Source organism: Cupressus sempervirens, chromosome 10 (assembly GCF_028749045.1).
Source record: "Cupressus sempervirens isolate cs-2001-9-10 chromosome 10, ASM2874904v1, whole genome shotgun sequence".
Classification (NCBI taxonomy): Eukaryota; Viridiplantae; Streptophyta; class Pinopsida; order Cupressales; family Cupressaceae; genus Cupressus; species Cupressus sempervirens.
Genome location: NC_143127.1, coordinates 414,795,896 through 414,823,317, shown reverse-complemented (window position 1 = coordinate 414,823,317; position 27,422 = coordinate 414,795,896). Strand labels below are relative to the sequence as shown.

The 27,422-nt window shown below is 32.9% G+C and overlaps 1 pseudogene; it reads left to right on the top strand.

The window, feature by feature from the left end:
- LOC149534467 (chromo domain protein LHP1-like) overlaps positions 1–24,396 on the top strand; it is a 59,873-nt pseudogene extending 35,477 nt beyond the window's left edge.
- Positions 24,397–27,422: the final 3,026 nt, after the last annotated feature.

The following is a 27,422-nucleotide window of genomic DNA, read 5'->3' as shown; positions in this document are numbered from 1 at the left end:
ATGCATGGTTTTTTTGCAGGTTGCAAGTATCGGGTATCGACTTCCCTGAATTGCCAGGATGAGCATACCCTATTATACTATCTCAATGATAAGAGAAGGGAGATAAATTCTCAAGTCCAAATCCCAAATCTTTAAGCCAATTGTCCTAGTGAGGTAGGACAAGTATTTGGATATTTTACCCACCGAATGTGTTGGATGACATAATTCATGATTTTTAACCCTTTAGACTGAGTTTGTGTGATTTTCTCTATTATGGGTTTTCATATTTTATCTTGGAGGTATATGGTGAATTTTCTATTAATTAAGTCTTGATAAATAGATTTAATTAATAAATTAATTATTTGAGAAAATTAATATAAAATATCATGTTATTTGATATTTTGATTATAATTAATTAAATAAGAATTAATTGAGGAAAAAGAATTAAATAAAAGAAAATTAGAAATTAAAATTAATAATAATAATAAAATAATAATAAAAGTAATAAATAAATAATAATAATAAAATTTATAAAAATTAAAATGAAAGTTATAAATATTTAAATAAAAAATTATATAAAAAGAGAATTGAAGTTATAAGCTTGCATGGGAATTAACACACTTTTCTATTTCTCATGTGTCAACAACCCGGGTGTTAGTGCATCAATTAAGCACATGGTGTCTACAACCCTATGGCTCATCTAGAAGGTTGGAAAAGACCCATGCTTAGTTGGTGACACCTTTTAGGTGTTTCTAGAAGCATTTTAGATGTTTCCTGAGAGCTCTTTATATTCATGCATTCCTAGAAGCTTAGACATAGCGTTTGGAGTGCAATTGGAGCATTGGAGGATTCAAGAATTCTGAAGAAGGGAGCTTGCTCTATGGGTTTTCTGAGGAAGAGAGATTTAGCATCAGAATTTGGGTAGATTCTTGTGATTTTACTTATGATATTTTCGCATCATGCATTCCCTATCTTCTTCGTGTCTTCCATATGTCTTCTAAGGAATTTCATATTTTTATTATATGCATTCTCTATATGGGTAGTTTAATTTATTTGAGAATTCTATATGCATAGATCTGAAAAGAACACGGGGCTAGGGTTGAGATTCATAGTCAAACCCATTAGATTAATTATTGGAAATTTTGGAGATCAAAGGTCTATGGAGAAATTCTGAAAATTGAAGTTTATATTTATATAATGTCAATTTGCTTATACATACATACATACATACATACATACATACATACATACATATATATATATATATACTGTAATGTTTTTAATTTTGCATATATTTATATATATACATAAATATATATATATACCTTCATATATATATACATAAATATATATATATACCTTCATATATATACATACATATGTATATATAATATATATTTGTTAAAAATTTGGATAGCATACCCGTGGGCGAAAACGTTTTAAACCAAATCGCAAATGGGAATCGCGTAAGCGATTTAAAAAAAAAAAAAACATTTTAGACATTAAGTCAGGGGGGACGAGACCCGCGCCCCCATTGCATTCACAGTGTACTGCTGTCATAGGTACTACGACGGTAGTGGTACGCAGTACCACTGACATCGTAGGCCCTGTGACCGCAGGGTCCTGCGTACTAGCGGTTAGGTTATATATAAGTCTTTTAAAACATTTTCCATATGTATGAAGTCGATTTTAATTGTTATTAAAATTTTTGGTATTAATCCAATTTGTTAATTTGATTTTGTTTAATGTTAAAATAATTTATATATTGATATAGGTACATATATATATATATATATATATATATAAATATGAGTATTAATAATTTGTTTTATAATTGTATAATTGATAAATGATTTATATCAAAGGTTCATGGTTTAAATTAATTGTTTTATTAAGTATATGAAATTTGATTGTTAGTTTGGTGGGGGACGTTTTAAATTAAAATTATAATTGAAGAATGGATTTTAAAGAATATTTGTATTCATTCAAAACGTCTAAATGTTCCTCCAATTCTTTCTCTAAACTTGGAAACATAAACTGAGACTTTTGCATTTAAATTTAAGTTGTAAACTTAGCAAAATCAAAACATGTGTTTGCATTGTGTATTCTTTATGCTATTGTTTTGGGTTTGGGTTGACTAGTGTTGACCAGTTATAGGACGTCTACCAGAGGCTTGGGAGTTATGTGATTGTGATGTCATGATGATGTTTTAATCTTGATCTTTATAAACCCAACCATGGTTATGTGATGGAATTCTCTATGTATTGGATGTGATTACTGATTGTTATAGTTGAGATTCTTATGTATGAGACACTTGACGTAACCATTATTTTTGGTCATCGATCAATTATCCTTGGTTATTTTCTAGTCACCATGATGGGACTGAAATGTGGATTTATTCTTGATGATGTCATGTTGTGACATGTTTGACTCAACCATTTTTGGAGTCTTCGATCAGTATGATTGAGATATATTTTGGTTATTGAGAACCATTGGATACTTTGATTATCAGTGATACTTCAGTTGCCAATAGAGAGCTGTTGTGTTCATGATTTTCTATGGATGTTTTCTCATGGAGATTTGATGCTTTTATGCATATTTGATGATTTTATTATGGATTATCTTTTGTGATTTTGAGATTTATGATTCCATGAGCTTAGGGTAGGATATCTGCATGTAGTGATGGGAAGTGGCTTGCAATGGTGGTCGAGGCCCTAAGAGGCTGCCAGGGTAACTCATTGTAAGTTGGATTAATAAGTGATAACATTCACACCTAATACTAACTGAATGAACCTAAAAGGATAATTGTTTTGTTCTTGCCCATGCCTTGAGTGCTTGTACAGGCTAGGATGGGAGTAGTGAGAACGCATGGTTGCAACCTTGCATTCCATAGTATGCGTCGTCAGTATGAGAGGATACTAGTGGCTGCGTGAGATCAGTATGGACCCGTGGAGTTTAGCTAACTTCCAGGATAACTTGTACATGATGAATGCGATGACACTTTCCCACTTGCATAGTAGGTTCCTACATGTCATTGTGTGCCTCTAGAATTAGATGTCAGATTTTGTGTTTGGAGCCTTTGAGTTAGTATACTTTTTGGATTCTTGAACTTATAGAGATTTGTGCTATGTGATTTTGTTAGCCTGTTTGGGACTTGAGATTATCTCCTCAGCAAGGTGGGAGTGGACCATTTAGGTACCACATGGTCGGGTGGTAGTGTATTTTCCACTCTTATCATTTGAGATTCATTGAGACATCGTGGCTGATGTGTCCTTCATGACGGTGGATATGTATCCTTTCATTGATGATTAGCATATGTTAGATGATGTTATCTTTTGTTAGATTACTTTCTACATATGATGTTGTATATGTCAGGAGTGACATTCCTACTATGTTAATACCGATGATCTCTTTGGTGATTTGGAATGTTATGCACGGAGGGATGGCTAGGATCCACGATGGTCTAATGATGCTAGTAACGGTTGGGAGGAGCCGTGCACTTAGTTTATTATGTTTGATCTTTATGATGGATGTATATGTCTTCTATGATGATGTATCATGTGTATCATGTGATTATCTTTACTTTGATGTATCATGGATTAGGATAGGATGATGTACCTTATTCTATGTATGTATATTCTTTTGAGCTTGTCATACCCTGTGACATGTACAGTGGATGATTGAGCATTTGAAATGTAATGAATAAACATTGGACTTATCATTATTATTTCATGTGGATGTTGTACTAGATGGATTCATTAATGTTAGTTGACTTGGATGTAATTCAACAATAAGGGATCTTAAAGAATATAATTTGATATGTATGTTATGTTTAATTTCAAATGGACATTACTATTGCTTCCGTTATTGTGCATAAGTTATATGTGGTATTTACTTTCATGTGAAAAAAAATAAATGCTACCAAACTTAGTGCAATTCTAGGTTAATTCTTTGGATCCCTTAGCGGGGCATTACACAAATATGTAAGAAAGTTGTGCTTAAGAGTCCAAGAGATTTAGAGTTTATATGTGATTTGTGAAGCAAAATAAGTTTATTGCTAAACAAAAATAACTTTTTAATTGCCTGCATACTTGCACAATTAATGCAGAAGTTAATTGAAAGAGATTTAACGATTGAGATTGAATATTTGAGAACCAATTCTTCATCCTTGTAGAAAATTTAAGAGATGATTTTAAGTAGTTTGAATAAATTTTTTAAGTGAATTAAGACAGCCCTAATTTTATGAATTTGAGGGATTTATCCCTTACATAGTCATAATTTGAAAGTTTTATTTGGTAGAAATAGAAACCCCAATCAGTTGTGATGTGAGTGAGAGACTGGTGTAGAGGCAACTAAAGTAAAATAAAAATGAAGGTTAAAAATATTAATGTGAGAGATCTAAATTCATTTCAGTCATAATTTTGGTTTATGTTGGGTTTATAAAAAAATTTTTGTTGGTCTTAGAATAGTTTTGACATTCAAGCATCAAGACACTTAACCAATTTTACTATACATGCCAAGTCACAGTGTGTACCGAGCTAGTATTTCAATAGGTGCCGAGTGACTTCAGGTGCTGAGTAACCAATAGATGCTGAGTGATAAGTAAGTGCTAAGTCATAGTTAATGCTAAGAAAGTTAGAGTACTTCACATGCCAAGTGAGCTAAAACTATACAAGTGCCAAGCAAGACAAAATGTAATAGGTGTTATGCAATCTAGGATCAAATATGTGTCGAGCACTAGTAGTCCAGTATGTGCCAAGTAACATAGAATCAACATATGAGTTTGTGCCCTCACAAACTCAAATGTAAACCATTTTTGGAGCTGACATAGAAGGATTTCAAAGTTGAACAAGGATAACATCAAATCTTTTGCATTTCCTATGCCATCAACATGCAACCAATTAGAAAAATGAAAGAGGCATGCAACCAATGAAAAAAATGCAAGGAATGGGAACTTAAGATTCAATATGGATCGTAGATCCATACCTAACCCTAAGTCTTCACAATCTTTAAAAGGAGGAAAAAAACTCCATTATATGTATTGAGGATGGAATAGTGTATGTGTAAACTATAGTGAAATTTAGAGTGAAGTGAGAAAGACTTAGAGGAATAGAGCAACAATTACATATCTAGTTGATCAAAATAGTACAAGGGACAAGGGACATGATTAGATATCAGATCTTAGAGGATAAAGACCAGAAGGAGTAGATCAAGTGCCTAAAATCAGTAATTTGGAGATTGTGAACAATCAGGTCAAAGGTTTCTAATACTTTCTTGCTATTGTATTAGATGTTGGAAATCCTATATTGATAGGTTAGCTTAACAGCTAGGTGGGAGAACCTTTGGAGAAGGTGATTGAAAATCCTATTGAATTAGATGGGTTTAACAGCCTATTTTAAATCCTTTAATAGGTTGACACTTCATGTAAAGTGTTTGTAAATCCTCTAACTAGGTTACTATTGACATAGTGTAAAGCCTTTAACAGGGTAGACCTTTCACAAGGCAGACCATCAGAAGTGGTCAAACAATTATTATTGTAGTGATTTTGTAGGTGTCATCCCCACCCTAGTTTTACCTTCTTATTCCTGGAGGGTTTCTGGGTTACCAAAATTTGGTGTTATGTGTGTTGATGCATGTGTTTACTCCATGTTCATTTAATTTGTTTACATGGATATAATTTACTTTTAGTTATTTTATTTAAAGCATTAGAAAAGGTTAAAAGTGAGATACTTCTGATTCACCCCCCCTCTTAGAAGTACTCTTTCCATTTTGAACATTCCAACAATTGGTATCAGAGCTTTTGTTTTCACAAGGAGAAGCCTAACAGCTTAGAGAAAAGGTCTGAAGATGGAAGTCTTCAAACTTGGGAAGATCATTGAAATCAAGTGATTGATGTGCATCTTGCTCTACATAAATTAGAGGAAGCTAGAGAATAATTGAGAAAGTCCTTAAAAAGAAGGAAGGATATAGCCATAGCTGAAAATGACATACACTAAAAGGAGATTGATACCACACAAGTATTTTCAAATGGAGATTCTAAGGAATTTGATGCAACAATAGCAGAATTGATGGAGAAAAATAGAGCACAAGTTGAATAAATTAGAATACTCAAGCTTGAACAAGAGTCACAAGCCATAATGCTTTGTGAAGTGACTGAAAAAAAGAAGAGAGCCATTTAAGACAAGGTCATGATAGAAGATGACATGAGAAATCTTACCAATAGATTGGAAGAGAAGACAATTGAGTTTGAAAGGATCTCAAACATGTAGTTAGACACCTTAAGCTAGATGATGAATTCTTATCATGAGCTAAACATGAAGAACATTGAGATTTCCACATTGAAGATATAAAATGAACAATTACAAAATGAATTGAAAAGAGAGGAGATAGAAAAAAGCTTCAACAAACCCAATGAGGCCATCAAATACTTTGAGCAACTATTAAAATCACCAAGGGCTAGTAATGATACTTTAGGAATTGGTTACACTAGCACAAAACAAGGAGAATTATCCAAGACTGCAGAAGAAAGGAGTAACAAAGGTAAGAATGCTAAACCTACTTGTCATTTCTATGGTAAAAAGATACATACCTCTAATGTGTACAGGAGCAAGAATGGTCATCAACATGATAAGCCTAAGAAAGTAAGCTTTTGTCACAAGTGTAAAAAGTAAGGACATCAAACACATGAATGTAGAACCAAGACCACGAGGACACCAAGATTTGAAGGTCACTACCACAACTACAAAAAAATATGGACATAGAGCATTTGAATGCACATAAAAGCCTATGTGAAAACCTAATTAGCCTACAAAGGGAAACAACCATGGTCATCACTACAACTAGAATTAGAACACCAGGTATAGGTGTCACTATTGTCAGGAGTATGGACACATTCCTGAAAATTGCATAAGGACACATTTTAGAGGGAATTATAGCAGATGGTTAAGTCAAACTATATGTTTCAGTTGCTTGAAGACTAGACATATCAACAAGAACTACCCAAAAAAGTCAAAAGAACCCAAGACAGAAGTCAACAAAGGAAAAGAGAAGGTTGATGTTGAACAAATAAGAGGGCAAATGAACAAGACTTGGAAAAAGAAAGATGAGTGCAACACATCAAATGGAGGGATCATTTCACCCAAAAGGTCAAGTGATCACACTTCATCCAACTAAGTGAAAGAAAGGTGTATGAGACTGATATACAAAGTTATATCATACATTAGTTCCAAGACAAAAAAGTACTGCAAGGAAGAAATCTGCATGAGCAAAGATGCCAAGTCAAAATTTGAAGTATTTGCAAATACTACCAAACTATCCTTAGATACTGATTGAAGCTCTAATGGATGCCAAGTTTCTAATATTGACTGAACTAATAGTTGAAACTGAGTAAAAAAAATACAATGGGAGCTGATTCATGTTGAGTCCTTCAAGTGCCGAGTTTACAACTGTATGCACGAAGCATTTCATGCTAGGTTTTGACAGGTATAAGGCTGAATTTTGATCATTTTCATGCCATTTGAACATAGAGAAAAGATGAGAAAAGAGTAGGAGCAATCATACATCAACCTTGAAGCCATTTGCATTGATCTTAATAGTGATTTAGTATACATTTCAACAATCTAAAGTATTTTTCAAGTGCCAAGCTACACAGAGTTAAAGTTTTTAATACATTTAAATCCTAGTTTGGTATAATGGCCTCTAGCTCAAGAAACCCCAAAGGAAAGGAAGGTCATGAGGTTTACTTAGTAAGAAATGAGGTCAAACAACCTAAGTTTAGGCCAATCCTAGAAGTCACCTATAGAAATGACCCAACTAGTGCATTGTCTGCCATTCCACCAAAAGTAGTCATGGTGCAAGATGTAAGAAAGTGTTATAACTGCAAAATTGGTGTAGTAGGAGATCTAGAAATATTCAAAGCCTATGATAAACTATGTGAAAACAAAATTATAAAGGAAAAATTCCAAATAGTTGAGAAAAAGAGTTTGACCAAAGCCCTAGTTTACCCTACAAGATTCAAAACTGAATGGATATGGATTGTTTTGAGTAGAATTCACAATGGAAGTTTATGGCTGGAAATAGGACTAGTAAAGATCACAAAGAGTATAGTGCATAGGGTTATAGGTTTCCCAACCCTAGATCAGCCTAAGACCCTATGCAATGATTCCAAAGAAATCATTGAAAGGAATACTAGAGCCAAATGGAATAAGAGGGGTATGACTATTGATACTGTCACTGATCCTCTTCTAAATTTTTTTGTGAGAATAATATCCCACAAATTCTATCAATCCATTAGATTGAATAGTGTGCCATGTATAGTACTTGATGTAGCCTACAAACTGGTGAAGAAAGATCACACATATGATTTGTTAGAACTTATCTTGCAACAAATAAATAAAAACCTAGGAGCAATAAGGAGATCAAAAGTTGCTCAATGCAAATTTGGTTCAATTTTTATGTGTATATTCTTTTATGTTATGGAAGAGTTTCCTTCTATAGGAAAGGTGAATTGGAACCCTAATAAAATAGAAATTAAATATAAAAATGAGTTCATTGATCAAATGGGTGACAATTTTTGAGGCACAAATGACAAGTTATTTTGAAGATTTTAAGAAATCCATGAAGAAAAGGGTTAGAATACTAGTTTCTCTAGTGGAAAAGCACATAAATAACATATGCTTCTTGGTTGACATTGACAATACCTACATCTAGGCAGCCATACCAAGAGTGAGATGGCTAAGGCCATTTGGATATGAGCTTGATATAGATGAAGCCTCAACAACAATCACAACATTTCTTGTAGAAGAGATAGACAATAAGGCTCCTCACTTTGGAACATATGATGTTGTCAAATCAAAGGTTGAAACTAAATTAAAGACAACCACTATTATCAAGAAGAAAGATAAACTAGTAAAGAAGATAAAGAAGAAATCTGGAGCAAGTATTGAAGGAGAACTAGGTGGTGAAGAAGAAGAAGAAGAAGAAGTAGTAGAAGGAGAAAGTGAAGAAGAAGAAGAGCAAGGGAAAGGCCCAATTGAGTTGACCCAAGTTTTAGGAGAATACAAGGAGGAAGGTGCTGAGGAAGAAGAAGCTGAGTAAGCATCTACGCCTACTGAGCAAAAGAAGAGAACGAAAAAAACATAGCCTCCAACTCAGCCCAAACCCAAGAAGCTCACTAAGCTAGCTCAAGCCAAGCCAACACTAGAAACAAGGGCCACTATAAGGGAAACAACACAAAAGACCAAGGAAGAATCAAAAGAGAAGAAGAAGGCCAGTGAACCACTTGTTGAAGAGCCAAAGAAAACAAGAAAGTATGTGGCACAATCAAATACAGATGATGAAGAGAGAACAAAATTAGAGGACCACAACCAATTTAGAGTGGTAAGTCATTATGCAAAGTCTGCAATTGATAAAATTTGTGAGAAGATTAAGAATACAAATTTAAATGATTTAAAGACTCTTGATTTTAATAAGCTTAGTAGGGAAGAGAAAAATACAGTAGAGGAATTTGTGTATGGCATGAGGGCAGAATTCAAAAAGACACCTCTATAACTTGACAATACCATACCCAAGGAACCATATGAGATAGTTGAGAATAAATGACATTATTGTCTAAAAATGGAAAGGGAGATCAAATAATCTACCTTGGCTCAAGTAAAGCCTGATATGAAAAAAGGTCAAATAACAAAGGCTAATAAGAAACATGGTGGAAAATTTGCACCTAAGTATAGAGCCTTCAACATCCTTCAAAACAAGATTGAGGATGTAGTGAATAAGTCCACACAATTGTGGAAAATAATTTATAAGATAAATCATAACAAAGAAGAGGAAACAAATAAGGCAGAAATCAGTGCAAAGAAAAAGATAGAGGAAAAGAGAACAAAAGAGAAGAAAGGAGAGGAAGAGAAGCAAGAGAAGGAGAAGGAATCCATAGCAAGAATAGATGAAGAAAAGAAGAAGGAGTAAAATAATAAAGACGAGGAGGATAAAGAAAAAAGTGAGAAGGAAGAAACACAAAAGGAAGAAACTATGGCAATAGCTGAATAGCAGCAAGAAGAGGAATAGAGTGTGCAAGACACACAAATGCCACCTTCTAGCCCTCCTCATACAACCATCACACCTACATATACAATAATCATTAACAATGTTCCTAATAATTCAGCTCAAAACATAAATCCCCTTACTACAGAGGATCTCTCCAAGATCCTTCACCAATCCACTTTATAGGCACAGTTATGCACAAGCCTTGTATTGGTGATTGTAGACGAACTAAAAAAGGTAGTAGTAGAACCACAAAGAGAAAAGGTGAAACCACAAGAACCACCTTTCACCTACATAGCTACTAGGACTAGAATTTTGATGCTTCCACAACCTATAACAGTAGGTGACACCATACAAAAGCTAAGTGGAGTGGAAGGAAAGTCATATGAGAAGGAGGATACCTCAAAATAAAAGGAGTAGGCCACCATTCAAACATTGGTAGAACTACCAAAAATTGGCACTCCTACAAAGACCCTTCAGAAGCCAAGCATTGAAGCCATTCCTTTGCAAATTTCAACTCTAGGCTCGAGCTCAATGAAAGTGGCTAGGGTACTTCATTATGGAGACCCTAAATTAGATGAAGATATAGAAATACCTTCCTATGACTCTAAGACCATCACCATGGCTCAGATCACTATAATGAAAAATGCATTAGATAGAAGGAAGAGGCAAGAAATACTTAGAAAAGAGTATAAACACAAGCAAGCATTGAATGACATTAAGGACATCTTTATGGATGCATTTAGCTTGTAGCCACTAGATGAAGAAAATCCCATAATAGAGAAACTATTAGATATAGTTGACCAGGTGACCAATAAAGACCAGGACACTAATGTTAAACTTATGGAATGGTCAAAAAGAATTTTTTTGGGGAAAGTAAATGAGAAGATATGAAGTGGCATAGCACTTGAACAGGTAGAGTTGGCCACAAAAATAGACAAGGTCAAAGCTATACTTGAAAACATTTTCTTATTGTACAAAAAGCTATGTGATTTTTCCAACTTCACACATGAAACAAGTTAGAGAATAATGAGCTTGGAAAGAAATTTGAAAATTTCTAGCATATAACTACCAAATGATCCAGCTCAAAGTGAGAAGCATTTTGCACAATCGCTGTACACTCAAAGGAGTTAGTCATACTCACATTAGAGGAAGCCAATATAAAGGCTAAATTGATGCAAATATAATCCTCTATCACCCCACATTTGGAAGTCCTCCACAAGGAGCAAGTATATGCAGAAATAGTTCTAAAGAGAGATACTAATCTTTCTACACTTGATGGACTTGTACACCTTGCTACAAAGATTGCCATCCAACACAAGTCACTTGACATTGCTTTGGAAAATTGGGATGTAGCTCTAAAAATAATAATGGAGATAAATAGTAACTTTTTGGATAAGTATGGTATTACTCCTTGGGATCCTTTGACATTAGTGTCAAAAAGGGGGAGATATATGTTTTAGGGGAGATATAAGGGAGATATAATATTTTGATGAAGATATAACTAGGGGGAAGAATACTATAATTTTTTTATTACATTCTTTCATTCATTTTGAGAATAAAAAGGAAAGTTTGCAGATAGCCAAAAGGGGGACAGAAGTAATAAGATAAAGTAAGGGGGATATACAATTTTTTTGGCAATCAAATGGAAGATAGCTCTATTCCATATAAGATTTGATATAAAATGCAGGAACTCCATAGCTCTGATGGATCAGATACATAATAAAGGTTCAGAATATAGGAATAGGGAAAAGACAAAAAGTATCAAGTACATCAGCACAAAATTTTGGTTGTAAGAATGTCAAGGCACAATCAACTCAGGGGGAGTAACAAGGTATTTTGAACAAAATTTTGAAATTTTGCACATATACAAAATAGAATGAAAAATATACTCATAAGGTCAGTTCAATAATGCATAGTTAAGTGTTTTTGACACTCATGTCAAAGGGGGAGATTGCTAGTCTTAGAATAGTTTTGACATTCAAGTGTTAACACACTTAACCAATTTCACTATACATGTCAAGTCATAGTGTGTGCCAAGCCAATATTTCAACAGGTGTTGAGTGTCTTTAGATGCTGAGTAAGAAATAGATCCTGAGTGATATGTAAGTGTCGAGTCATTATTGATGTTGAGCAAGTCAGAGTGCTTCATATGCTGAGTGAGCCAGAACTATACAGGTGTCGAGCAAGATAGAATGTAATAGGTGTTGAGCAATCTAGGATCAAATATGTGTTGAGCACTAGTAGTCCAGTATGTGTCGAGTAAAACAGAATCAACATATGAGTTTGTGCCCTCAAAAACTTAAATGTAAACCATTATTGGAGTTGACATAGGAGGATTTCGAAGGTGAACAAGGATAAGATCAAATCTTTTGCATTTCCTATGCAATCAGCATGCAACCAAACAAAAAAATGAAAGAGGCATGCAACCAATGAAAAAAATGCAAGGAGTGAGTGGGAGCTTAAGATTAAATATGGATCATAGATCCATACCTAACCCTAAGTTTTCACAATCTTTAAAAGGATGAAAAAAACTCCATTGTATGTATTCAAGATGGAACAATGTATGGGTAAACTATAGTGAAATTCAAAGTGAAGTGAGAGTGACTTAGAGGAAAAAAGTAGTAATTACATATCTAGTTGATCAAAATCATACAAGGGACAAGTGACACAATTAGATATCAGATCTTAGATGATCAAAACTAGGAGTAGATCAAGTGCCTAAAATTAGCAATTTGGAGATTGTGAACAATCAAGTCAAAGGTTTCTAATACTTTCTTGCTATTTTATTAGATGTTGGAAATCCTATATTGATAGGTTAGCTTAACAAATAGGTGGAAGAACCTTTGGATAAAGTGATTGAAAATCCTATTGAATTAGGTGGGTTTAATAACCTATTGTAAATCCTTTAATAGGGTGACAGTTCATGTAAAGTGTTTGTAAATTCTCTAACTATGTCACTATTGAAATAGTGTAAAGCCTTTAATAGGGTAGACCATCAGAAATGGTCAAAAAATTATTGCTATAGTGATTGTGTGGGTGTCATCCCCACCCTAGTTTTAACTTCTTATTCTTGGAGGGTTTCTGGGTTACCAAAATTTGGTATTATGTGTGTTGATGCATGTGTTTATTCCATGTTCATTTAATTTGTTTGCATGCATATAATTTACTTTCAATTATTTGATTTAAATCATTAGAAAAGGTTAAAAGTGAGATACTTTTGATTCACAGCCCCCCCCCCCCCCTTAAAAGTAGTCTTCCCATTTTCAACATTCCAATAGTTTTAATGTGAAAATGCATAAAGTGCATAAATGTTGTCAAGGTTGCATAATGATTAAAAGAATGTAAGGAGGTAGTTTAAAAGTTGGTTTGGAAGTTATAACCAACCAGAAAAAAATTATAAAAATGGATTTATGGTTAAACCAAAGCAGTAATGGAAAGTAAGAGATACATTTGAAACAAATTTGGTGAAATTTTGAGTTGTTATTTAGATTGATTTTTCAGTTTTAGTGTTGGTTCTAGGTCTTGTATGACCATGTACAACCTGGAAACCATGTAAAGTCTATATATATGGATATAGTAGTGAATAATGTTTCTTTTACATTTGGATTGAGTTTATTTCATTTAGAAAGTAAGAAGTTATGCAAGTTTTGGAAAAAAGTTGTTATTTTTAGGTTTGAGGATAGCCAACTATAGTCAAATTTAAATGCTTGGTACAAACATATTTGGATGAATAAATAACTTTATTTGAGTTAATTTGAAATATATGTGAGCTATAGTTAATTTAAAATTGGTCTGAGTCATTTTCATTCAGACTTGTGTAAGTTATGGACATTTGATTGAAGTCTAGTTTTTTAGGATCTCCATTGAAGGTATAGGAAAATATTTTTTCTTATAAAATTATTTATGTATTGGATAAACTAATGGATTACAAATTATGAAATTATATTAATATAGGATCAATATGAAATTGGTTAGGTTTCATTTTGAGTCACTTCGAGGAAGTTATTAGATGCCCTAGGTAGAGTTACTGGTTTTACTTCTAATTTATGATAGAGAAAATGGGTCTAAGTGTAGAAACAATAAATTGTAAAAAATTTATTTATTTTGGCTCCACTTTGGATATGTTTTATTATTCCTAATGTGGAAAAATTTCAACAATGGATTTGTTAAGAAACTTTAATGATTAAAAGTTATGAATAATGGAATTAGATATAGAAATTAGGATATGCGAATGGAGAAGGGTTATTGTTTTTGTATTAAAACATGTTGTGTTTTACCTCATAAGATTCCTCTATATAATAAAATTATTGAGTTGATGATGGAAGGATCAGAAAGGTTTAGATTATTTATTTAGTTTTTAGGATATTCTACATTAGATTGGTATTAGAGCTTGAAGATCTTGAGTGTGTGGGTAGAGCATCGAGGGAGGCAATCCACACTAGGACCATGGAGATTTGGTTTTGATTTGTTGATGAGTTTTCAGCTACAAGTGGTCATCCACCTTGATATATCAAAAGGAAGATGTTGTCTTGTTGTGTTGATAGATATGGACATTTTTCCAAGGGCCATGGGAAGGTCCGGTGGATGCCAAGAGACTAGGGAGAGAGGCAAAGAGGAGGACTCTTAGGTGAGGAACATGGAGAATTGGTTTTGGCGAGTTTGAAGTAACATGGTAAAAGTGTATCTCTGACTAATAAGGCACTATGAAAGTTGTAGCCATTAATGCTCCATTGATAGGAGTATTTGATAAAATAATTTTGAGGATAGTCTTGTGTCCTTAAAGGAAAATATGATGATGATAAAGGCATGAAGAGGCAAAGGAAAATGCAGGCAAAGATGATGATTTTTGGTCTAACCTTTTTTATTGATTCCACATGTTATTGATTCCACATTTCCAAGGGACTTGGAAACTTTTCAAGTTGGGAGTATGGTGTAGAGGCACCTAAAGTAAAATAAAAATGGAGGTTAAAAATCTTAATGTGAGAGATCTAAATTCATTTCTGTCATAATTTTTGTTTATGTTGGGTTTATACAAAAGTTGTAATGTGAAAATGCATAAAGTGCATAAATGTTGTCAAAGTTGCATAATGATTAAAAGAATGTAAGGAGGTAGTTTGGAAATTATAACCAACCAAAAAAACTATACAAATTTATGTATGGTGAAACCAAAGCAATAATGGAAAGTAAGAGATACATTTGAAACAAATTCGATGAAATTCTAATTTGTTATTTTGATTGGTTTTGTAGTTATAGTGTTGGTTCTAGGTCTTGTACAACCATGTACAACCTAGAAACCAGGTAAAATTTGTACATATAGATATAGTAGTGAATAATGTGTTGGAATACTTTTAGAATAACTAGGGGGGGTGAATCAGTTATGTAAGGTCTAGATGTATACATAAAACTTTTCACAACTTAGTGAACCTATAAAACAATCATACCCATACATGCATCCATTATACAATTACTAAAACTTGTATGTTACTATCAAATCAACATGTAGAAATGTAAAGCATGAAACACAATAGATTCATTAGCACACTTCAAACAAAGATTTACATAGAAACCCAATTTAGGAAAAACCACTAGTAACATGCTACTCCTTTTCACTCTTCTAAAGTGTTGCCCTATGAAAGGCCAACCCTGTTAATGGTTATAATACACACTGTTAAATGTTATTGATAAGCTTTTATAGTTTCTTAAATTTCTCCTTCTATCACCTTGCTTGTGACTAATTTGAAGTTTTAGCTTTGTAATTACTTTAGACAGCTCCTAAAGTAAGATCCTTTGCATCAATGTGTATTATATGAATATTAGCTTGTTTGATGCAGGGCACTCCTCTTGTTACTTAGATAGCCTTTGATAAGGGTATCACCCCTAGTTTACCTCTTAGATACTCATGAGCTTCCTTAGATAATGGTTTTTTCAAGATATCAGCAATTTGTTCCTTTGAGTTAACATATTCCATCTTCACATCTTTGTCTTGAACTAACTCTCTCAAGTAATCATACTTGATTTCAATGTGCTTTGTCTTTGTGTGAATCATTGGATTCTTTGATATATTGATAACAGTTGTATTATCACAATAAAGTATCACAGGTTCTATGATTTCTTCCTTCATTCCTTTGAGCAACTGTTTGATCCATACACTGTTTGTGTAGTTGATAATAGTAGCAACATATTCAGTTTCAGCAGTAGATTGTGAAGTAAAACTCTATTTCTTGCTAGTCCATGTAACTAGTCTCTTGCCTAAGAAAAATGCTCCTCCACTAGTGCTCTTTATGTCATTAATGTTTCCAGCCCAATCAACATTAATGTAGGCTCTCAATTCAAATTTTTCATTCTTCTTGTAGTATAGACCAAACTCTTTTGTTCCTTTTAGATATCTCATTATTCTCTTCATAGCGATTAAATGGTTCTCCCTGGGATTAGGAGAGAATCTTGCAACTATCCCTATAGATAATGCAATATCAGGTCTATTATGTACTACATATTGCAATTTACCAATCATACACCTGTATAATGTTTAATTCACCTCAGTAGAATCATCATTCTTTGACAACTTGTGTCCTATCACCATAGGTGTACTTATTGGTTTAGAATCTTCTAGTCCAAAAGTCTTCAATATATTTTTGAGATACTTTGACTAAGTGATGTATATACCATACTTCATCTAGTATACTTGCAATCCTACAAAAAATTGATTTCTCCAAACATAGACATTTCAAATTCTTTCTTCATTTGATTTGAAAAATCCTTACGTAAAGCATCTTATCCTCCAAATATGCAATCATCAAAAAATATTTTAGATAGTAAAATACCTTTTCTTTTGTTTATCTTTATTTACAGATTAATTTTATCACCAGTCCTTTCAAATCCAATCTTCACAAGATAAGTATGAAGTCTCTCATACTGTGCTCTTGGTGGTTTTTTCAAACCATATAGAGCTTTGTGCAATCTACATACCATGTTCTTATTGGTATCATCAAAAAAACCTTTTAGCTATTCTATGTAAACTTCTTCTTCTAGTATGCCATTTAGAAATGCAGATTTAACATCCATCTGATAAAATTTGTAACCTCTCTATGCAACATAAGCAAGTAGAGTTCTTACTCCTTCCATTCTAGCAATAGGATCAAATGTCTCCCCATAATCAATTCCTTCTTCTTGTGCATATCCCTTGCAAGCTAATCTTGCTTTTTTTCTTGTGGCTTCACCATTTCATCTAGTTTGTTTCTAAATACCCACTTGGTGCCAATCACATTCTTGTCTTCTAGTCTAGGAACTAGACTCCATGTTTTTTTCTTCTCTATCTATTCAATCTCTTCTTCCATGGCTTTCTACTAGTCCACATCTTCTAATGCATCTCTCACTATTTTTGGCTCCTTTATACTTAGGAAACATGATTCACTTCTTAATCTATTTCTTGTCATTGTTCTAGCATCTCTATCTCCAATTATTTGATCAACATGATGATGTTTTTTGACATATTTGGACAATCTTGGCTTAGTTATTGTATCTTCATTTTTTCTTTTAGCTTCAGAATCACTATGTACATCTCTATGAGGTATTTCAATATCTCTTTCAGGTGTACTAATTTTAAAATCAAAATGTGCATCTTCTTCATTTTGTAACTCGGCATCTAAATGCAGCTTGATTCTTGAATGTAACTCGACATTTGCAGGATGTGACTCAACAATTACTAAAACTTGTTGATTTCTAACTTGATTTGCACCATCTTCTTCAGTAGGCATTCCTTCATAAAAGTATACAAATGATTCGTACTCTTCTAGTTCTTTCATGGGTTTGGCCTCATTTACCTATGTAAATTCATCAAAATTCACATTTTCACTTTCCACAATTTTGTTGGTGTTAGTAGTCAAACACTTATAAGCTTTGCTTCTTGTGAAGTATCCAAGGAATATACCTTCTTCACTTTTTGCATCAAGCTTTCCATTCCTAACATCTTTAAGAATGTAACACTTACTTCCAAATACCTTAAAGTATTTTACATTGGGTGGATATCCATACCATAGTTTAAAAGGTGTTGAATGAGTTCCTTTCTTTATTTGCACATAGTTTAAGGTATATACAATATTGATAAGTAGGAGATGATTTCCACAACTAGTCAAATTGTGATGTGAATATCAGGATTTAACTGTGTGATTTTTGAGTCAAACTCGATGACCCATGTTTCATGAGTAGTGATTCAACATGAATCCATCTCTCATGAGAATAAATGGAACACTTAGCACTCATTGGATCTAGGTGATGCTCAGAGGGGTGAAGCACCGGGACTTCCCGAGAGGTCACCCATCCCGAGAAGTCCCGGTGCTTCACCCCTGTGAGCATCACCTAGATCCAATGAGTGCTAAGTGTTCCATTTATTCTCATGAGAGATGGATTCATGTTGAATCACTACTCATGAAACATGGGTCATCGAGTTTGACTCAAAAATCACACAGTTAAATCCTGATATTCACATCACAATATATACAATATTACTTACAACTTCTCTATAGTATTTCAGAGCAAAATTATTCTCCATCATAAGTGTTCTAGCACAGTCCATTAAAGACCTATTTCTTCTTTCAACAATTCCATTTTGTGGAGGGTACCTAGGAGCAGATGTCTATCTTTTGATTCCTTTCTCATTACTAAACATCTCAAACTTATTTGATGTAAATTCTCCTCCTCTATCTAATCTTAAGAATTTTAGACTTCTACTCATTTCTTTCTCAACTCTTGCCAAGTACCACTTAAACATTTGCAAAGCATCAAATTTCTATTTCAAGAACATAAATATCATCATCCTAGAATAATAATCAACGAATAGTATTATGTACTTATCACCTCTATAGTTTGCACTTCAATTGGTCCACATAAGTCAGTATGAAAAATCTCTAGTATTTCTTTAGAGGTATAAGATTTACTTTTAAAGCTTGACTTTGTCATTTTTCGTAAGTGACATTTTTTACACACTACATTATCAAGCTTCTTCAATTTAGGCAAACCTCTAACTTTCTTCATGTTATTAATACTGAAAAAGTTATGAAAATTAACATGACATAATCTCTTATGCCAAAGCCATACATCATCAAATTTTGTAACAAGACAAGTAGCATCCTTAGAATACTTCTAGTTTGATCACTTTTTCTAATCATTTTTCCATCTGAGTCATATATCTTAGTAGTCTTGTTTCCAGATTATTCAATTGTGACACACTCGACAAGTTATAATTTAATCCTTCAACATAGTAAGCATTGTCACATGAGATCTTATCTATTAGTTTGATAGAATCTCTTCCTTTGATCAAACACAATGCATCATTACCAAATCCTTTTTTGTTCACACAAGTCACAAGTCCATTTGCCTCATCTTCATCAGATTTTTCCTTCAATGCAACATACACCACTTCATCATCATGTTCATTGGAATCATCTTTGGTTTCCTCTTCAGCAATGTAGCATGAGTTCTTGCCTTTGTGTTTGTATTCTTTATTGTTATTTTCTCTTCTATTCTTGTACTTGTTTCTATCTCTATAGTTCTTCTTCTATGTAAATCTTGCAACAATATGACCAACCTCATTGCAATTGAAAAAAATGATGGGTAACTTGCCTTTATCTCTGTGAAATCTTCTTGTTGGTAGTGCTTCCAATTATTCAACATCCTCCTCACATGTATCACTATCACTTGATGCATACTTTATCTTTATCTTATTCTCCTTATTCTACTTCACCTCATTAGAGTCCTTCAATAACAAATTTCATTTGAATGTAGATTCAAGGCTCTTAGGTTTGTAATTATCAAAGTTAGATAGCTCAAAAATATTGAGTCTACCTACCAGACCTTTAATGGTTAGATTATTTCTTGGAATACATCTCAACTCTTGAATTGCAAAAACTCTAATAGCATAAATAGGTATTAGTGTTCTCAAGACTTTACTTAACATAGTATCATCATCTATATGACCAGTAGCTCCTTGTATTGCACTAACAACTTCTTTTATTCTAGCAACACATTGAGCAATATTTTCACCTTCTTCCATTCTCATATCATCAAACTTACCTCTAAGGCTCTTAGATTTGGCTCTTTTTACATTTTTGTCTCCTCCATAGATAGTGTGTAGGGCATCCCACACTTTCTTTGCAGTGTCACAACCTTTGATATCATCAAATTTGGCATAGCTTAGGGTAGAGGAAATCTCCAACATTGCCTAAATGTGTTCTTTCTTCTTCTTCATATCTTTAGCAGTTATGGCTCCAACTAGATCAACATGTTCCACTGCAATGGTAGATTATGCATGATCTCCAAGTCCTCCAAGATGTAGCTTCATCAAAATTTTCCATGTAGGAAAGTTATCCCTATTGAGCTTGGGTACTTCTCTTTTAGACATCTTGATCTTTGTGCTTCTAGTACCTTGAAACTAATCCTCTTAAGTGGAAGGCTCTGATACCAATTTTTGGAATACTTTTACAATAACTAAGAGGGGGGTGGGGATGTGAATCAATTATCCAAGGTCTAGATGTATAAATAAAACTTTTCACAACTTAGTGAACACATAAAACAAGCATACCCATGCATGCATCCATTATATGATTACTAAAACTTGTATGTACTGTGAAATCAACTTGTAGAGATATAAAGCATGAAACACAATAGATTCATTAGCATACTTGACACAATGATTTACATGAAAACCAAATTTGGGAAAAATCACTAATAACATGCTACTCCTTTTCACTCTTCTGAAGTGATACCTTGTGAAAGGCCAACCCTATTAAATGTGACCCAGTTAAAGGATTTCAATCACCTTGTTAGAAGTGAGCCTTATTAGAGGACTTTAGGCCATTCACTTGGAATGTCACCTGATTAAAGGATTTACAAATGACTGTTAGGTTAACCTTAATCGAAAGGATTTACCTAAGACTGATATAATTGTTAGAGAGTAATAGTAGAGCTTTGATTTGATACAATTTAAAAAATTTCTTGTAGATTTTAGATCTCTATTTAGTCCTCAATTTTTCTTGGCCTTCATACTTTGAAGCTCTAACAGCTTGTTCACTCTTCAAGCATTCATCTCCTTAAGCCTTCTTGCTTTAAAAGCCATTTCAAACTCTTCTCTTCTTGGGTCCCTTAATGAAGCAAAACCCTTAATTCCTTCTTCTCCTTAGGTTCTCACACATGAATACTTTTGCTTCATGACCAAAGATTCCTATAAATAAGAAATTTGGATATTTTCCCACTCATTTTCCATCATCTAATTTAAAGTTTGGATGGATTAGGTAGGATACAATGTATCTACCCCATATCTTGTCTTTTCTAGAAACTTCTCCTAGAATCCATTTAAATTTTCTTTAAAATGGTTTACATCAAATTTTGTGCCACCAACTCATCAACCTTATCTTCCTCTTGGTTCACAAGTTTCAAGAAAACAAACTTGTTGGCATAGATTCAATGAATATTTGATCTTTAACATAGCACAACAGCTTGGCATTATCAACCTTTTGATGCTCAACACATATTGTGTTGTTTGGCATCAATTGTAAAATCACTTGGCATCAACTAAAGTTTACTCGGCATCAATTGTCTTGCTCAACATCCACTAGAATTTTCTTTCACTTAGCTCCAACTAAATTTCTGCTTGGCTTGCATTGTCTTTTCTCGGCAGCTATCTTGGTACCTACTATCCCCTAGGTCAAGCTTGGTAGAAAAACTTTGTTTAACTCATTCTTCTAAACTTTCTTATTGTAGCCAACATTTGTAACCTTCAATAGATTAACAATACATCATGTCATCACTGTCTTAACTTATCCTTGTACTTCATTACATAAACATAACACAACCTTTCCTCTAGGTTCTATTGTTACCTCCTTTTGATCAAATCCTCTTCATCAATCAACTAAGTGATAGTACTTGAATCTTATAAGTAGTTTTCTTACCAACAAATAATAGGTTCGACATCAGTGACAAAACAATTATTGAAACACATAGTCTTCTTCAACAATCTCTCTTAACACAGATATTTTCAATCATATCTCAACATAATGTTTCTTTTGGATTTGGTTTGATTTTATTTCATTTAGAAATGAAGAAGCTATGCAAGTTTTGGAAAAAGATTTTATTTTTAGGTTTAAGGATACCTGACTACAGGCAGATTAAAACACTTCGTAAGAACATATTTGGATGAATAAAGAACTATATTTTAATTCATTATATATATATATATGTGAACTATAGCTAATTTGAAATTGGTTTGAGTAATTTTCATTTAGATTTTTGTAATTTATGGATATTTGAGTGAAGATTGGTATTTAAGGATCTCCATTTAAGGTGTAGGCAAAGATTTGATCTTATAAAATTATTTATGTATTGGATAAATTAATGGATTATAGATTATGAAATTATATTTATATATAATAAATTTGAAATTGGTTTGGTTTCATTTGGAGTCATTTTGAGGAAGTTATTACATTCCCTAAGCAAGGTTACTATTTTTACTTCTAATTTATGACAGAGAAAATGGATCTAAGTGTAGAGACAATAAATTGCAATGGGTTTATTATTTATGGCTCCTCTTTGGATATCTTTTAGTATTCCTAATGTGGAAAAATTTCACCAAATTTTTTGTTAAGTAACTTTAAGGATTAAAATTTATGAATAATGGAATTAGATATAGAAATTAGGATATGCAAATGGAGAAAGTTTGTTGTTTTTGTATTAAAACATGTTGTATTTTACCTCGTAGGACGCCTTTATATAATGAAATTATTGAGTTGATGATGAAAGGATCAGTAAGGTTCATATTATTTATTTATTTTATAGGATGCTCTACATGAGAGATGTTGATATCAATTTAAGAAGCATCTATAAATTTCACTTTATATGACCTATTAAGAGTATTTTCACAAGTACCTAATAGGGTTTTGCATGTATAATACATATGTGCTTATATTTACTATAAATTTGAGTTAATTGGAGATAATGACATTCACAAAGATATGAACTTGGTATAAAATGATGACCTAACACTAAAATATGGTTATGAACATTTTGGAGACCTAAACATCACTAAGCATATGTTCTATTCAGAATTTTATAACCATGAGTGGACAAGGATAATTCTAAGTTGTATGGATGATGATATTTTCTGGGTAGGAGACATACCTATTATGATTGAAAATGACATGGTTCACAAGTTAATTTGATTGAGCAATGATATAATTAATCCTATGAATATCAATAATGTTAAGAAATTAGATGAAATAGACCTAAAAGTAATGTCACATGGAAGAAACATGAAGTCAAACATGATCAAGGAAGTTGATGTCAGACTTGTTAGAAAAATAATTGGAAATAAGACAAATTAAAGTTCTAGATTGAAACCCTTCTCCCAGCAAACAAGGGGCAAAGTGGAATCCATTCACAAGAAATGCTTTTGTAGGATCAAGGTGGAGTATCTTGTTAAATGGAAGGGTTGGCCAGAGAGTTCTAACACCTGGGAACCTTTTCACAATGTTAAAGACTACTTTGACATCATATGAGAATTTGAGAAAAGTTACAATAGTGATGGAAAGAGAGGAAGAAAGAAGCGAAAGCCTTCTCTAGAAGATCAAGAAGAGGAAGAAGTAGCTACAAAAGAAGGATTGTTAGATGTGCACAACAAAGTTGCAAACTTGATTGAAGATACAAACATGCAAGAAGAGATTTTAAAAAAAGCCAAGGCTGAAGGAGCACCAATCAGCTCTCAAGAAAATGTAAAGTCTACTAAGGGGCTTGATGCAGAGAATAATTCTAAAAGGATTGAAGAGACATAACATTTATGCCAGAAGATAAAATCTGAGAAGCCATCCTATTCTGCTTCTTCTAAGCCTATGAAGGGAAATGGAACAAAGAGTTTCCAACTTGTGCTTGAAGAAGATAGTAAAATAGGAGTAGAAGGAAAAGAAGACACTCTTCCTAGCGGGTGTGAACTAAATATTTCAAAGAAAGGATACCCTAGCCTTGGGAGGCATATAAAGCATAAGGATGAGGGGGAGGATCAGCAAGCAGGCCAAAGTCTTGACAAGCAATAGGAAAAGATAGTTTTAAATGGAGATGGATTTGCCCAAGTGGAGAATAATAACAAGGTCATTGTCAATAATCAAGAGCATGCATGTCCTCACTCTAATCAGTTTCCTACCATCACAAATATACTCAAGGAAATCAATTATAATAATTGCACAACAATGAACAAACTAGATGTAAATGTTCTTTTCAAGGTTCAAAGAGTGGGTGGGCAGGAATTGGTGGTTGACAACAGTTTTTTAAGAATTAACTGCCCAAGTTTGTTGATTGATTTATGAACAACATCTCTGATGCAACACTGTACAGTAGAAATGCAAAGAGTAAGTTATAAAGTAGTTGTAATGACACTGTAGTTTGTTAGTAGATGTTTTCTAAACTCACTTCAATATAGTTAATCAAGGAATGACCAATGCAAATGTTCAAAGCTATGTGTGGAAGGTGTGTTTCTGGGAATTTTTAATAGGTTTTGTGGATACTATGACCAACCATTGTTTATAGGAATTTTAATGTCAATTATTTGACATTTGTGGTGAGATTGGGTGGTAGTTGTTTCACCCTTTTGCAATTATACTTTGTCAATAGTTCCATGAAATTATGTAAAATCTATGTATATAAGGGATGAAGCTAGGTTTTCTTCACTAATTCTTTCCCAATTGACCTTTTTGCATTAGTTTTAATAAAATATTATAGTGGCTTGCCACTTTTTGCCTTTAAAAAAAAAAAAAGTTCTAGATTGAACTCTTTTCATGTTGGATTTATCCATCAACATATATGACAACAATAAAAAGAGAGAAAGTTGATATATCTAAAATTCTAAGATATAAACTACTAGATAACATAGAAAGATTCAAGAAAACCAAGAATGCACCATTCAAATTTATATCCCTATTTAAACATTTGCTCTTCCAAGTAGTAAGAAAGTTTTTTGGTATGCTTGATTATGAATGGAACTCCTACAAATATACAATAGACATAATCACACACTATTATAGAAAAAATGTGAGGATAGAATGATAGAAGATATTAAAAAGATGATGAAAAAATTTCAAGCAAAACTGAAGAAAAGATTTAGGATTCCACCATCCCTAGTTGAGAATTATAAAGATGAATTTTTTAATAGTAGAAATTGATGTCACATGCATGGAGGAAATAGAAGAAAGAATAAATTTCATTGAACCTATGGGATATAAAATTATATACAAACTAATTGAAGCACATGTGAAGATAATTCTAAAATAAAAAAAGGATAAGGAGTGTGCTAGATGGTGTACCTATGAAAAGAAATTCAAAGAAGTAGATAGTTATATAGTAAGGACATTAAGAAGAAAATTGACAAGAAAATGTATAGTATCTAGAAGGAATCAAATATGAGAAAGGAAGAATTCAGAGAAGCCATGGGAATAGCAATGGAAATAAAAGGAATTGAGAAATTTGATATTGTTATTTCCAAGACATTAGCCATTGATAGTGTATCTAAGTAGCAGTTCCATCTATGCAAGCACCTATAAGACCATATGAAATAGTTGCACCCATGCAACCATAATTTGCTCCACCTATTTAGATAAAAGATGAAGAAGATATCAGTATTATAAAAGTTTAGACAACTACTCCACCAAGCACCAAAATTTCTACAAGACTTGTAGAAGTCAAACAAGAAACAATTGAGCCACCTAAACATAGACAAGTGAAAGCCACTAGTCCTAGAAAGAAGAGAGAGAAACTAGCAACTTAAATGGGAAAGAAAAATAAGAGAACTAAATAAGAAACTAAGAAATTAGATTCAAATAAAGAGAGTGAAAAAGAAGAATCCAAGAGAGACACAAAGAAAAGAAAATAAGAAATCTCTACCAAATGGAAACCAAAGGTTGAAAGATTAAACTATATGATAATTGATAATGGGAGCTTTACACAATTAAATAAACATTACCACCTCTATAATAATCTTGAAAAATATTAGTTGGAAAATGCAATTAATGCAACATATGATCTTGTTTAATGAGAAATTTTAAGATATTCAAGGTCAAATTCCCAAAGATCTATATGGGAAATTAGATAAAAGAAAGAAGAGAGTTGTTCAAGAGCATAATGATATAAGGGAAAGATTTATAAGGAAATTATATGAAGTAGAAAATGATGAGAACCTTGAAAGAATAATAAAGAGTATTGAGCCTTTTTTGAGAAATAAAAAAAGAACCACATTGATAATGGGAGGAAATTATGAAGAAGTCAACAAAGAAATTAAAGAGTCTATTATAAAGGTCATGACTTCTATTGAAGAAAGCATAAGAAAGGAAAGAAAAATGATAGGGGAAGAAATACCTACTCAATATATAGTAGAGGTACAAGAAAAAGAAAAAATTAGATCAATATCTACACTACTAGCAAGAGAGGCCACAAACACAAAGATAGAAGAAGAAGTTTCTAGAAAACCTTCAAAAGCATTAGAAATGACATGAATAACAATTGGCACAAATACAATGCATGTGGACAACACAAGTAGTGCAATGGATACAATAGAAGATCCTTTTAAGGATTATGGCCCCTCTATTGTTGACAATTTGGTTGATTACACAAGCTCCAAAGATGAAGGGAAGGAGGAAGAAGAAAGGTTGTATAAAGAAGAAGAAAACAAGAATAAAGAAGAAGATAAGGAAGAAAAGATTAATAAAGAGGTGGAGAAAATGAAAGATAATTGGAAAATCATAGTTCAATGGACTTCCAACTTCAAACCTCAGCTAAAGCATGTTGAAACAGAGGAAGCACCCATGTAAACATAGGTAGGAAGGCAAGAAGGAAAAGTCAATATACTTAATCAACAGACCCCACAAAAGGTAAGTGAAATGAGTTTTTCAAGGTCACCACTTGAATCAAATTTAGTAAATCTATCTAGAGATGATGATTAAATTAAGTTTATATCATCTTTGAGCAAGATCATTGAGAACAACAAAAGATTAAATAATGTGTAAAGTTGATTGATGGAATTCACTAAGAAATTGAAGAGTATCATATCAGTAACAATTATTGAATTAGACCCTCAGGCAAGAGAAAAGCAAGTGATCATTGATTTTCATAATGAGTTCACATAGTTATTAGAAGTTGCAACTACAAAGGTTCATATCCTTCATGATGCTAAAATGTTCAAAAAGGTTTGTGAGAACATTAGAGAAGACTTGAAGAGTCTTGATGTATGCATTAAGGAATTAAGGAGATGTTTGACTAAAGCAAAAATTTTATATGGAAAGTCTATTTTGTCACATGATTTTGTCAAAGATATCTCACATGTGGTAACACTCAAATTGACAAAGTCGAAGACCTTTTTCACTGAGCTACAAAGT